We start from the raw sequence: 11192 nt of genomic DNA, 5'->3' as shown, positions 1-11192 counted from the left end.
CATATGAAAATAGAAAACAACAGAGGACAAGTAAACGGATTCAGAAGAGTTATGAAAGATTGAGCTTAATAAAAGAGTTTATGAACCTACCAGGAGAAATAAACACCGATATGAAGATCGCTGGAGTCAAATAGATGACTGGAAGTCGGGAACCCACCGAAGAATGTGAGTGGAGCAGTTGCAAAGCTCTTGGATTTTACGAATTAATGAAACAAGAACCTCGGCTAGGAGGTGTGATCTCGAGCAGCTTGGAAAGCATGAAGCTTGATACTTAACAGAAGTGGATAGTAAAAGTCCAGGGAACTTTGAGGTCGGCGAGTTTGATCTCAGACAGAGGGGCACAGATGAACGAACAGTGTAGGTTCCATCACCTCAGAATGCCAAGGTAATAGAACCTAGGGGGCAGTTATGGGGATATATTTTCTGAGTACCAACACGTGGCCAAGGTGACGCCGACGTGTCTGCCGAGGTGCCATGTGTCCTGGTTGTTATGCCGAGGTCATCTCAGATAGGCCGAGGTGACCTCCGAAGATATCGGAATCTGAGATAAGCGGATGAGGGGCAAGAGTCCTAAAATCAGAGAAGACTTCAGTTTGTATTAAGATAAGACTCTTAGAGAGTTTATCCTAATCTTACTGGGAGTCCAAGATTAGCAGTAATCCTGAGTCCATAGAACTTAGGCTTCTATTGGGACTAGGTTTATGTTGGCTATAAAAGAGAGGCACCCCCATGGGTCTAAGGTACGCTTTTGATACTCAAGCTTGTTAGTTTAGCACTTGATTTATCTTTGAGAGATATACTGACTTGATCGTCGGAGTGCCCTCGAGTGGACGAACCACCCCCGGAATTTTCTCTTTCTGTTGCAGGCTAGGCAGGTGCCATCTATTCTGCTGGTGCTCTCCAGCTGGTTACTAAGCGGGCAGTGTGGTCAGAAAATCACTCACACACTTATTCATTTTGAAAGAAAAGGTCAAAATGCAACAAATGAATAAAAAACGACTGCATCTACATCCTGATAAGTTAGAATCGGTCAACTGATACTTCAGACAACAAAAGACACGCATAAAGGTTATTAAAAAACACCAACCCACAATTTTAGTAAGCAATGTGTTCCCTAATATCTCAAAAAGACATTAGGCTTTAATCATTGTATTTTGTTGTCCTCTTCTTCATCTAAAACTCGATTCTTTTGGATTCATCAGCAGAACATGACATCCCCATGGAAGTTTCAGACCCTACCTTCCTATTTATTGTCTTTTCCTTGAGATGTATCCTATCCTGTGTAACTGATATGCCTCTCTTCAAACTCCTAAATATCTTGCTGTCGCCTAGTGGATGAGACATACCTTTTTTGGGGTGTAATGTAGGGGTTCTGCTATTTGCACTCACTAAACTTCCAAGTTCACCCACATTCTAAGAAGTAATTATTGGCTACTCCCGGAACACCATGTAGTATTGTTTACATGGTGGTTGAATAACTCACCTTCATTAGGTAGTTAGGAGATAAGGATGACCCACTTCGTGTGGGTTTGCGTTTTTTTATTTGTCGGAAGCACTACATAGACAATGCTACATGGTACTAGGGGACTATTTAATAATTTTCATAGTACACCCTTTCCTAAATTTTAGTTTTTAAAATTGTCTTAGTAAACCCACCATAATACCGAAATTATTCCAATCTCTAATCTTTCTAATACTAACTTGAAACCCACTCAGCCACTACCTCATCAACCTCTGACCATTGCAGCCACCCCCACCGGACGCCCTTATCCCTTGTCCTCTATCCCCAACAGCTCCTTTCCCAAATCTCAAAGTTGCCATGACCTTTACCACAACCAGCTCTTTTTCTTATCCTCTCTTTTGCGACCACAATCGCCGCAAATAGGGTTTTATGAAGGGGTGGTGGTCATTTGGGTTAAGATGGCATGAGGAAGGGAGGGGTTGCAATGTCTGGATGGGAAGAGAGAGGCTAGGGATGACAAGATGGGGAGAAGAGGGGCTAGGGTAGTTGGATGGAGAGCAGATGGGGGTGGGAGCTGTGGGGAGGGGAGGTGGCCGCTGGGGAAGGAAGAGGGGTTGTGGGTGGTGGTGGAGGAGGAGGAGGTAGGTGCACTTTGTATTTTTTTCTTTGTTTTGGAAATTTTGTAGTTTTTTTATTGGATGGTAATTGTGCTCAAGGGTAAAATGGCAATAAAAAAATTTATTATTATTTTTTTGTAATTGAACTTAAAGTTAATGTTTGTGCAAATAGTAGTTCCCGATGTTTTACTGTTACACAATGCGCCTTCTCTTTCTATTCTCCTCTTACGAATGACTGAGGAAAAAAAAATTACAATTGTATGTTCGTTATTTACCCTTATAGAGATGCTAGCTAGGCTGCAGACTTCACCTTTTATTGCCTATCCTAAAAATAAGAAAATAAATATTGTATACTTATAGTTTTATATGTTAATGTAGTGAACCAGTAATTAACAATATATAGCACATTTTTCTTGTAGTTTCTCTTGGAGTTGATAATTTGGACTCCACTAAAACAATGTAATCAAGAGCCAAAAGACTAGTCAAATTTAAGCCCTAGTCATTAAACACTACATAAACACACCTTGTCGTTTCGTCACCTCACCTAGATCAACTGTCCATAGCCAAGTCAAATTTTAGCCTAGTCACCCGGCAGGCATGGCACCTACAACGTGCCAAAGTAGTCATGTGCACCTAATGTCATTTTTTTTATCTGCAAAAATTAATGCATTAAAATAGACTTATGACAAACGTAATTACATCCTTCGAGGAGCAAAAACAAAACCCCAAAAGATAATGAGCGCTGCAACCAACCAGATGCACAACCAAGGCAAAACAACAAGAAGCAAACATAGAGAAGAAATAGTTGGCAAGGAAACACAACTCAAGTTTTTAGTCACTTGGAGTGATCTTTCTTTTCAGCAACTCATCTCTTGTGGTAATCTTTTCCATAAATGATATATAACCAACAAAACAGTATAGTTTGGAGACAAATTACTCTCCTAAAACTCTTTTCCATTCCTATTTTCCTTTCAACTTGCTTGCAAAAAGACTTGACAGAAAAATTCCTACTAGTTTCTTATTTCTATATGGAAGTTTCAGACCACCCTCCCTTTCCCAATTATTGGCTTTACTTTAAGATGTATCCTTCTTGTTACACGTCTTGGGTTTGGTGTGAGACACTCTCCTATTGAATGTGATATTTGGGTTTGAATTCTCCTACACCATGTAATATGAGCCTCGTTTGGGAAGTGATTATTTTAAAAGTTTTTTGGCTATTTTAGTAGGTTATTTTAGTTTTTATGTTTGGGAAGATGAGATAGATTTTTATTTGAGTTCTTGTATTGAAAAGTGTGTTGAAATGATGTTTGAATTTAAAATGACTAATTTGTCCCTAATATTATAAGTTTTTAAATTGATGTAAAGGGACAAAATTGTAATTTCTCAAGTGATGTAATAATTTGACACTTTGACAGTTTAGGCTATGCATACACTGCCGGCAGCTGTAGCGTATTTTTTTTTTTCTTTTAAAAAAAACTTTGAACAGTGAAATTTTTTGGCTTATTTGTAATTTGAGGCTATAATAGGCTCAACCTTCTCTTCCCAAACAGTGCCATAGTTTTTCATTCCCTTATTCTCTTTTATTCCCATCCTACTACTGATGGCTGAAAATCACAATTTTGATGTTCACTATTATCACCGTAACAAAGATCCTAAGTTAGAATTCACAGTTCCACTTCATTGGCTATCCAAAAAAGGAAAGAAAAGAAAAGAAATATTGTATATTGGTTTGCCCATCTATATAATACCGGAGAAAGATTTTTGAATTTATTCTAGAGACAATTGTTCTACTTGGACATTTTAACGGTCATGATTCAATTGTGTATTTAGATAGACGGATGAGATGAGCCCCTTTAAATATATATCAATTTACTTCCCGCCCAAACACTAAGGCCTTGTTTGGTTTGTATTTGAGAAATATGTTTTGAGATAAAAAGTACGAAAATTTGTTTGGTTTGGTTTTTTTTCAAAAGATGTTTTGAAAAATTATTTTGAGAGAGAGTTTTGGAAAAGTGATTGATTTGATGTGTATGAGAGAGAGATTTGTTTGGAAAATTTGTAAACCAAACAAGTTTTGGAAATTTTTTTTGGAAAAATTTGTTTGGTTTGATTACTTTTGAAAACTTATTTGTAGAGAATTTTTTCCAAAATTTTTTGAGAAACACAAACCAAACAAGGCCTAAACTTCCTACTCACACACGTCTCATCTCCATTCTATCTTTAAGATCACTCTGTTATTCAATCTTATCTCCTCCCTTCTTGGTTCTCACCCAAACACTAAACTTCCTGCTTATCCACGTCTCTTCTCTAATTTATCTTTATCTCTCCCCCTTCTCTATTCTCATCATAAAAGAGACCTGTTGAGTTTCTATTTTATCTTTATCTCTCTCTCTCTCTCTTCTTTGTTCTCATCATAAAAAGACTTGTTGAGTTCCCTCTCTTCCTATTTCAGATTTCGGCTTGAAAGGCTGGCGAAGAAAGCAGAAAATAGAGTTTCTGCGAAGCATTAGGGTTAATTTCCAGGTGAGATTCTAATTGCTCTCTCTCTCTCTCTCTCTCTCTCTCTCTCTCTACTGTGCTTCAGAAGTTTTGAATCAAAATTTTGCAGTAGCTTGATTCGATAAAATTTTACAGATTCAGTTCTACTTGAAATTTCAGATTTCGGCTTGAAAGGCTTGCGAAGAAAGCGTAAGATAAAGGATTCAAAACCATCTTCTTCTTCTTCTTCTATTTTTTAATTATTTTTTCTTCTTTTCCTCAGTTTAGTTAGTGTCTCTAATGTTACGATGAATTAATTAAATTTTTTTTTTGTTTTTTTTTGTTTTGTAGTTTTTGTGTTTCATGATATCAATGCACTTAGCTGTATGAAGGGTTGTTTGTAATCTAGGCTACGGATTAGTCAAAGCTTTGTATTGATCGCTCATTTTCTCTATTTAATCATTAATCACCAACAATATGTAAATTATTATTATTATAAATTTGATCTCATGTGAATTCGGTCAAAGGCTGAGATTTTACGCAATTACATGTGATATTACCGTTTTGTGGGGAGATTTTTGGAATCTGTCTATTAAGAATGGGCTAAATTGAACAGTGAGACTGTGTTGTGCATGTTTGAATTAATGCTCCATAGGATTCAGATCAAGTCTTTGACCAGTTCGACTAGAGGGAGCTAACTCTACCATTAGATAAATCTCTGTCCTATCTACATGAATGTATATGTATTTTGCCGTATTGATTATGCCAGTTAGAAGAGAGTTTAATAATACACGCATATATGGTTAGCTTTTTTTAAAACTTTTTTCTTAACAGACGAAACGTATGCATATGGTTTGCTATGTGAAATCTGAAGTTGAGGATGAGCAGAATCTATGCCTCTTTCATCCTCCATTGTACACCTACTTAGTTTCATTTTGGGCATTAAGCATTGCCGAATAATCTGGAGTTCTGGACCCACCAAAATATTGTTATCTTCTTAAATAATTTTAATTTTAATTTTAATTAATAAATAAGAGATTGTTTGAATTGTTTATTATTCTCAAATGATTTCTTAATCTTTCATTCTCTATCAAAAAATTGTAATTTATTGTAAGGCCATTAGATTTATTATTTTGATTTTTTTACTTCTATATTTATTTATTTTTTAATTTTTGTAATTATGTAAGCTATATTAACCTGTATTTTTTCAATATGCATCAATTAGAAGTTTAATGACTTGAAAATAAAAATTGAAAATTGAAAATAATATATGATTGAGAAAAGATGAAATAATAATTTTTTTTACATATGAATAAATAAGTAATGTAAATTGTGGGAAAAAAATAAATCCATTTATTTCAACTTTAAAAAAAATTAAATAATAAATACATTACTTCAAATAATAAATTTTATGTTGTTTATGTAGTGTAGAATAAGTCTTATATTAAATTATTAGAATGTTATATAATAATATTAATTTTAGAGAAATTGTTTATTTTTTACTATTGTATCAATAAAACTTAATTTTACGTTGTTTACAATTCATTGCTGCTTCTCTGTTAAATTTGTGATTTTAATTTGTTTAGTTAAGCAATATTGGTAATTGGTAAGTTGTGGTGAGTTTCATTTATTTAGGATTTATTTATTTACACTGTAACTTCAGGCACGGGTATACGCTAGTCATTTTATATTACTAGAGTATATGGTAAGATTTTGGGAATTGTTATATATTATTTGTTTATTTTTTATCAGGGTACTTGACAAAATATTATTTATCTTTATTGATTATTTTAAACAAGGACTCCTTCCAAGATTTTCTTTGCTTTCGTTATTCCTTATGTAAATTACACTTTTCACGCGTACAATGGACCCAAATTTCACTTTATTTTTTGTTATTTCAATTTAAATAACTTAATCTTTACACTTTAAATCTAATTTTAATTTGGTCATTTCGTTCATAAAAAAGGAGAAGCAAATATCAATCTATATAGCTTTAGCAATCAGAGCTAAAAGATTAAAGGTGCTTATAAAATTTAAAAAAAAAAAGGAGGGTTTTTTACCTAATTAAAAGAAAATTAGACCTATTAAAGTGATAAGGTAGGAGTAAAACCCAAGCAACCAGCCCCAAAAAATAAACAAATAAATTGCCGCTGAAAAGCTTTAGAATTTGAGCGTTTCGAGTGTACGATGGAACCAATTAAAGATTTAAAAAACAGAGTATAAATTGCAAGGATTGAAGTGTCTAACTGGAACTTGCGGGAGCTTATTTTCTTAGGAAATGAGCTTTACCTATCAATAAGGATGATTGATTGCAGAAGATCTTTCTTTTCACTGTGTTCTATTTCTTTCTTTTGCATCTGTAATTGCTCTAAGTGAAAGTCTCTTGCCGGAAAAGAAGGTATTGAACGGCATGAGTCTCTCGGCACATGATTTTCTGTCCTTAAAATTTATATATTATTTTTTTTGTACTGCGAGTTTTATGATTGAAAGTGATTGAGAACAAAGCAATGATAGGCAAAGTCATGGTATCAAATTTAAGAAATTTTTGTTTCATGGTTCATATAATTATAGAATCAAGGGCAAATTACAAACACCCCCTCGAAGTTTGGTGAAAATATAGATTCCTCCTGAGGTTTGAGAAATTACAAATTGCCCCTTGAAGGTCAAATTTGCATAACAAATTAGGGGGAATCTGTATAAAAATAAAAACCTCAGGGGATAATTTGTTATGAAAATATAAATCTCATGGGGCGGGAATCTCAAGGGGAATCTGTATTTTCACCAAACCTTAAGGGAGGTATTTGTAATTTGTCCTAGAATCAAATGAGGACAGAGGCTTTTTTATTGTTCTATTTTTATTGAGAGTAGTGCATTTGTTTATTTTCTCGGCCTTTTTGCTTTATTTGTAGTCTGGATTTGAGCTATTGTCTTGACATTTGTGGTAGGGTTTTAATTTATTATTCGCTATCATGTTTGGCATCGTTTTGTTTTAATAATTTCATAAAACAAAAACACTCAAAAACTCCATAATTTTCATTTTCACATGAAAATCGATGAGAAATCAAAAATAATTTAAAATTGGGTGTTTTCTGATAGCTTGTCAAATTTTTTCATATCAGATTTCTTCTTTTTTGTTTTTCGAAACAGTTTTCAAAAATGAAAAAATTGTGAGTTTTTAGCCCAAATAGGCCCACTATCGGTAGGGAGGGTTCATGAAACAACACATTTAGCCCAACTAATCATCAGTTTTGAGACTATCACAGATTGTCTAATAAATTGTTTCATTCTTTAACATTGTAGGAAAATTGTACCTATGCAGTAACAATAGAAACATGTACAAAGGGTGCTGAGACCTCAAACCATGTCAGCCTAAGATTTGGCGACACAATTTCAAATGACATTTTGTTAAAACATCTCAATTCCAAGCACGTGAGATGGTTAGATCCATTGGAGCCACAAGTCCTCGATGACGTGCCGAGAAAACCATTTCAAGCTTGCATGGTAAACCAATTCCAGATCACAGGCCAGTGTGTGGAATCACCCATTTGCTACTAATACCTCAAATTGACCGGTACGATGACTGGTGGCCCGATTTTGCTCAAGTCTGGGTGCTCGAGGGCAATTCCCACTTGAGCTCAAATTATTTCTATTTTTGCCAGTATTGGCCTAGGCATGGGTGGCATGGCTCGGACTTTTGTGATAGGGAGGTGACGCCCTTTGGAATCATGTTTTAACAAAATAACGATTATGTTTTTTTCTCTAGAACAGTTGTTGGCATTAGAATATTGGCCGGCCATACTTTTTTTGATAAATATTACAATATTGGCCTTATTGTGATTGTCAACAGGCCAAAATGCTAAGCATGAGCCCATATATCTAGATATAAATTAGTGGTGGCTGTAAACGTAGCATTTGTAATTGTATATTTAAATTTTTTGATAATTTGATGATTGAGGAAAATTTATTAGTAGCTTTGGATGGCTTGATGAAGAAGAAATCGTGATAGTGGACATTCTTGAAAAAATAAAAATCGTGATAGTGTTCACACTAACTCGTTTTATATAATAGAATAAATATATATTTTTTATTTTTAGAGTTGAACCCGGCGATTAAGAATAGTAAGTGCAGGGCTGAACTGGAAGTGTCAACTTACCAGTAATTGGATTGTTGAGGGTTTGGACATTATCATCGTTGTTACTCAGATTTGTACTTTTTGGATTCACAGCATCTTATGCTTCTCACCTTCCCACCCTGTGATACTTGATCACAATTACAATTCATCCCATCCTCCACAACTGCTAAAATTAAATAAATAAAATCTGTCTCTACATATACAGATTTCAGTCTTATTAGCTGACACATACGCCTTGACCAATGCTGTGGCTGGCTCCACATCATTATATTAAGATAATCATATCAAAATTATTGTTATTGATCTTAGATGATTCTCAATAAATTTATTTGGTTATAAAAGCCCTCCTAATACTGTGTTTGGTTGAGGGATTTGAGGAGAGATTTGGAAAGGGAAATGAAAAAGATAGGTGAAATGTGAAAAAAATATACCTATATTTCACATAATTTCACACACCTTTTCTTTTTCCCTTTCCAAATCCCTCCTCAAATCCCTCAACTAAACACATCATAAAAGAATTTGCAAAAGTCAAATTCATATTATCTTCTTAATGAAAAAATTAACATCATTACAAAACAATTGACGTAGAACGCAGTAGGAGAAGAATAGAAGAGAGAGGAAGAAATACTAACACAATGGTCACAGCTCTAATCTCAATATTGTTAAGCCAAAGTTGTCTAATAGAATGTCAAAACATCTTACTTATAGGCTAATAACCGTAATAAAAAATAGGAAACGAAATTCTAACAAAATAGGAAACTAAATATTACTAATCCTGATAAAACTATAAATAAAATGAATAAACATAAATAAAATCTCCATGCCGACTTGGAGTGTGCACTTCCCGCATCATCAACAATACAACTGAGAAATCATTTTGCGCTGGCCAAAAGGTTTTGTGACTGCATCTCGAAAGGGAAACCATCCGCCTTGGAGTCATCTGCAGACCAAACAAAGATGCCATGAAGTTTACCTTGACTTTTGAGCATACTGCAGGCTGTAAAGAACCCGTTTTTAGGCTTCAAGCCACCACTTGCATCGGTGCTGAAGCTCACTAAAACTCTACCTCCTTTATAGTTTGAGGTTTGAGTCTCAAAATGTTGTAGAAACTGAGGAATAGTTGTCCCCTTGTCATAGGCATAAAATTGGAAGTTCACATAGTCTATTAGATGCCCATACTTGCTCCACAGAGCCAAGTAATGTGGCTGGACATTATTATCATCATATGGTGCTATTGATGCAAATGACACAATCTTACTTTGTTTGAGGTTGAATATTAGCTGTCCAATGCACTCGGTGAATGTATTGGGATCAGCATGGAAGTGTTCATAATCGATGTCAATTCCATCCAAATTGTTTTCTTTGACTATCCGAGTGATTGAACTAATAGCATTTCTAACCCAAGAACTTATTGTTGCAGGGCTGAAGAAGACAGTGTGATTGTTAACGGTATCACCTCCAAGACTCATAGCTACCTTGACATTTGGATGGTGGGCCTTGATGGAAGAAACCTGAGATGGGCTGAGGTTCTTGGTGTCCCAGAAGGCACTGAAGTCACCGTTAGTTGGGGTAGGGGAAGCTGTGTTTGTGTAGTCAATGGCAAAGGAAAGGATGAAATGGAAATCAACATTGGGATTAATGGGTACATCTGAAAAACGAATGTTGTTGCCATCAGCTCCTATGTATTCTCTGAAGAGCTTCGAGTTTGTTGGGGCTGCATGGATTATTGAAGAAGTGGTGAAGAGGATGTGAAAAATACACGTACAAACAAGGAGCTTTGATGTAGCCATGCTTATTGGATGAAGAGTTTCTGTTTCCAAGAGGTATTTATACAAGCAAATTGATTAAAACTATTTACTAGTCAATAATGTATTTGTTTCTATGCTGGTGTCTTATTTTTTTTACTTAAAATCTTCATTTCTGTATGCAGGCCAACTTGTGTACAATGCATATTCTGTCTTTCAGTTATTATAATTTATGTGTAAGAGGGATCTGCTGTTGTGCGCTGTCTTGTTTTATCTTGGCCTAATCTACAATAGTAATAATGTGTATGCAGTATGCTATTTGTGGGATATCATCCCATGTGAGGGGTGATTCCCTTCACATGTGAGTGCACAAGCTTGCCAACCTACAAATGCACAAAGGTGATCTTTTCTCATGTGTTGGCCATGTGAAAGAAGTTGCAACATGTGGAGAAGGAGCTGGCCATGTGCAAGAATAGCCAAGCTCTCCCTATTCTGTTAGTGTATAAATGGAGGTTGAGGGGAGAGTTGAATTGAGAGAGAGTGAGAGAGCAGAGCAAGCTGAGATATGTGAGGCGGAGAGACCGTCTCCCTCGGTGTGAGCAAGGGAGACGGGTGAGTGGGTGAGTGAGGAGAGTGTGAGCTCCTCCTCTATTGTAATCTTTCTGTAATATCTCCATTGTTATAGTGATAACCGGCTACTCTCCCGTGGACGTAGGCATTGAGGCCGAACCACGTTAAATATTGTGTCTCCTTGAATG

General features: G+C 35.3%; 1 pseudogene across 1 annotated transcript; it reads right to left on the bottom strand.

Annotated features, from left to right (window-relative positions):
• Positions 1-9337: 9337 nt before the first annotated feature.
• Positions 9338-10507, bottom strand: LOC114287047 (chitinase 2 pseudogene; annotated as a pseudogene). Its single transcript, XR_014350647.1, has one exon. The product of XR_014350647.1 is annotated as a chitinase 2 pseudogene (transcript).
• Positions 10508-11192: the final 685 nt, after the last annotated feature.

Source organism: Camellia sinensis, chromosome 14 (genome assembly GCF_055761805.1).
Source record: "Camellia sinensis isolate YWXY chromosome 14, ASM5576180v1, whole genome shotgun sequence".
In the NCBI taxonomy this organism is placed as follows: Eukaryota; Viridiplantae; Streptophyta; class Magnoliopsida; order Ericales; family Theaceae; genus Camellia; species Camellia sinensis.
Note: the sequence above shows the minus strand (reverse complement) of the source record. Positions and strands in the feature narration are given on the sequence as shown.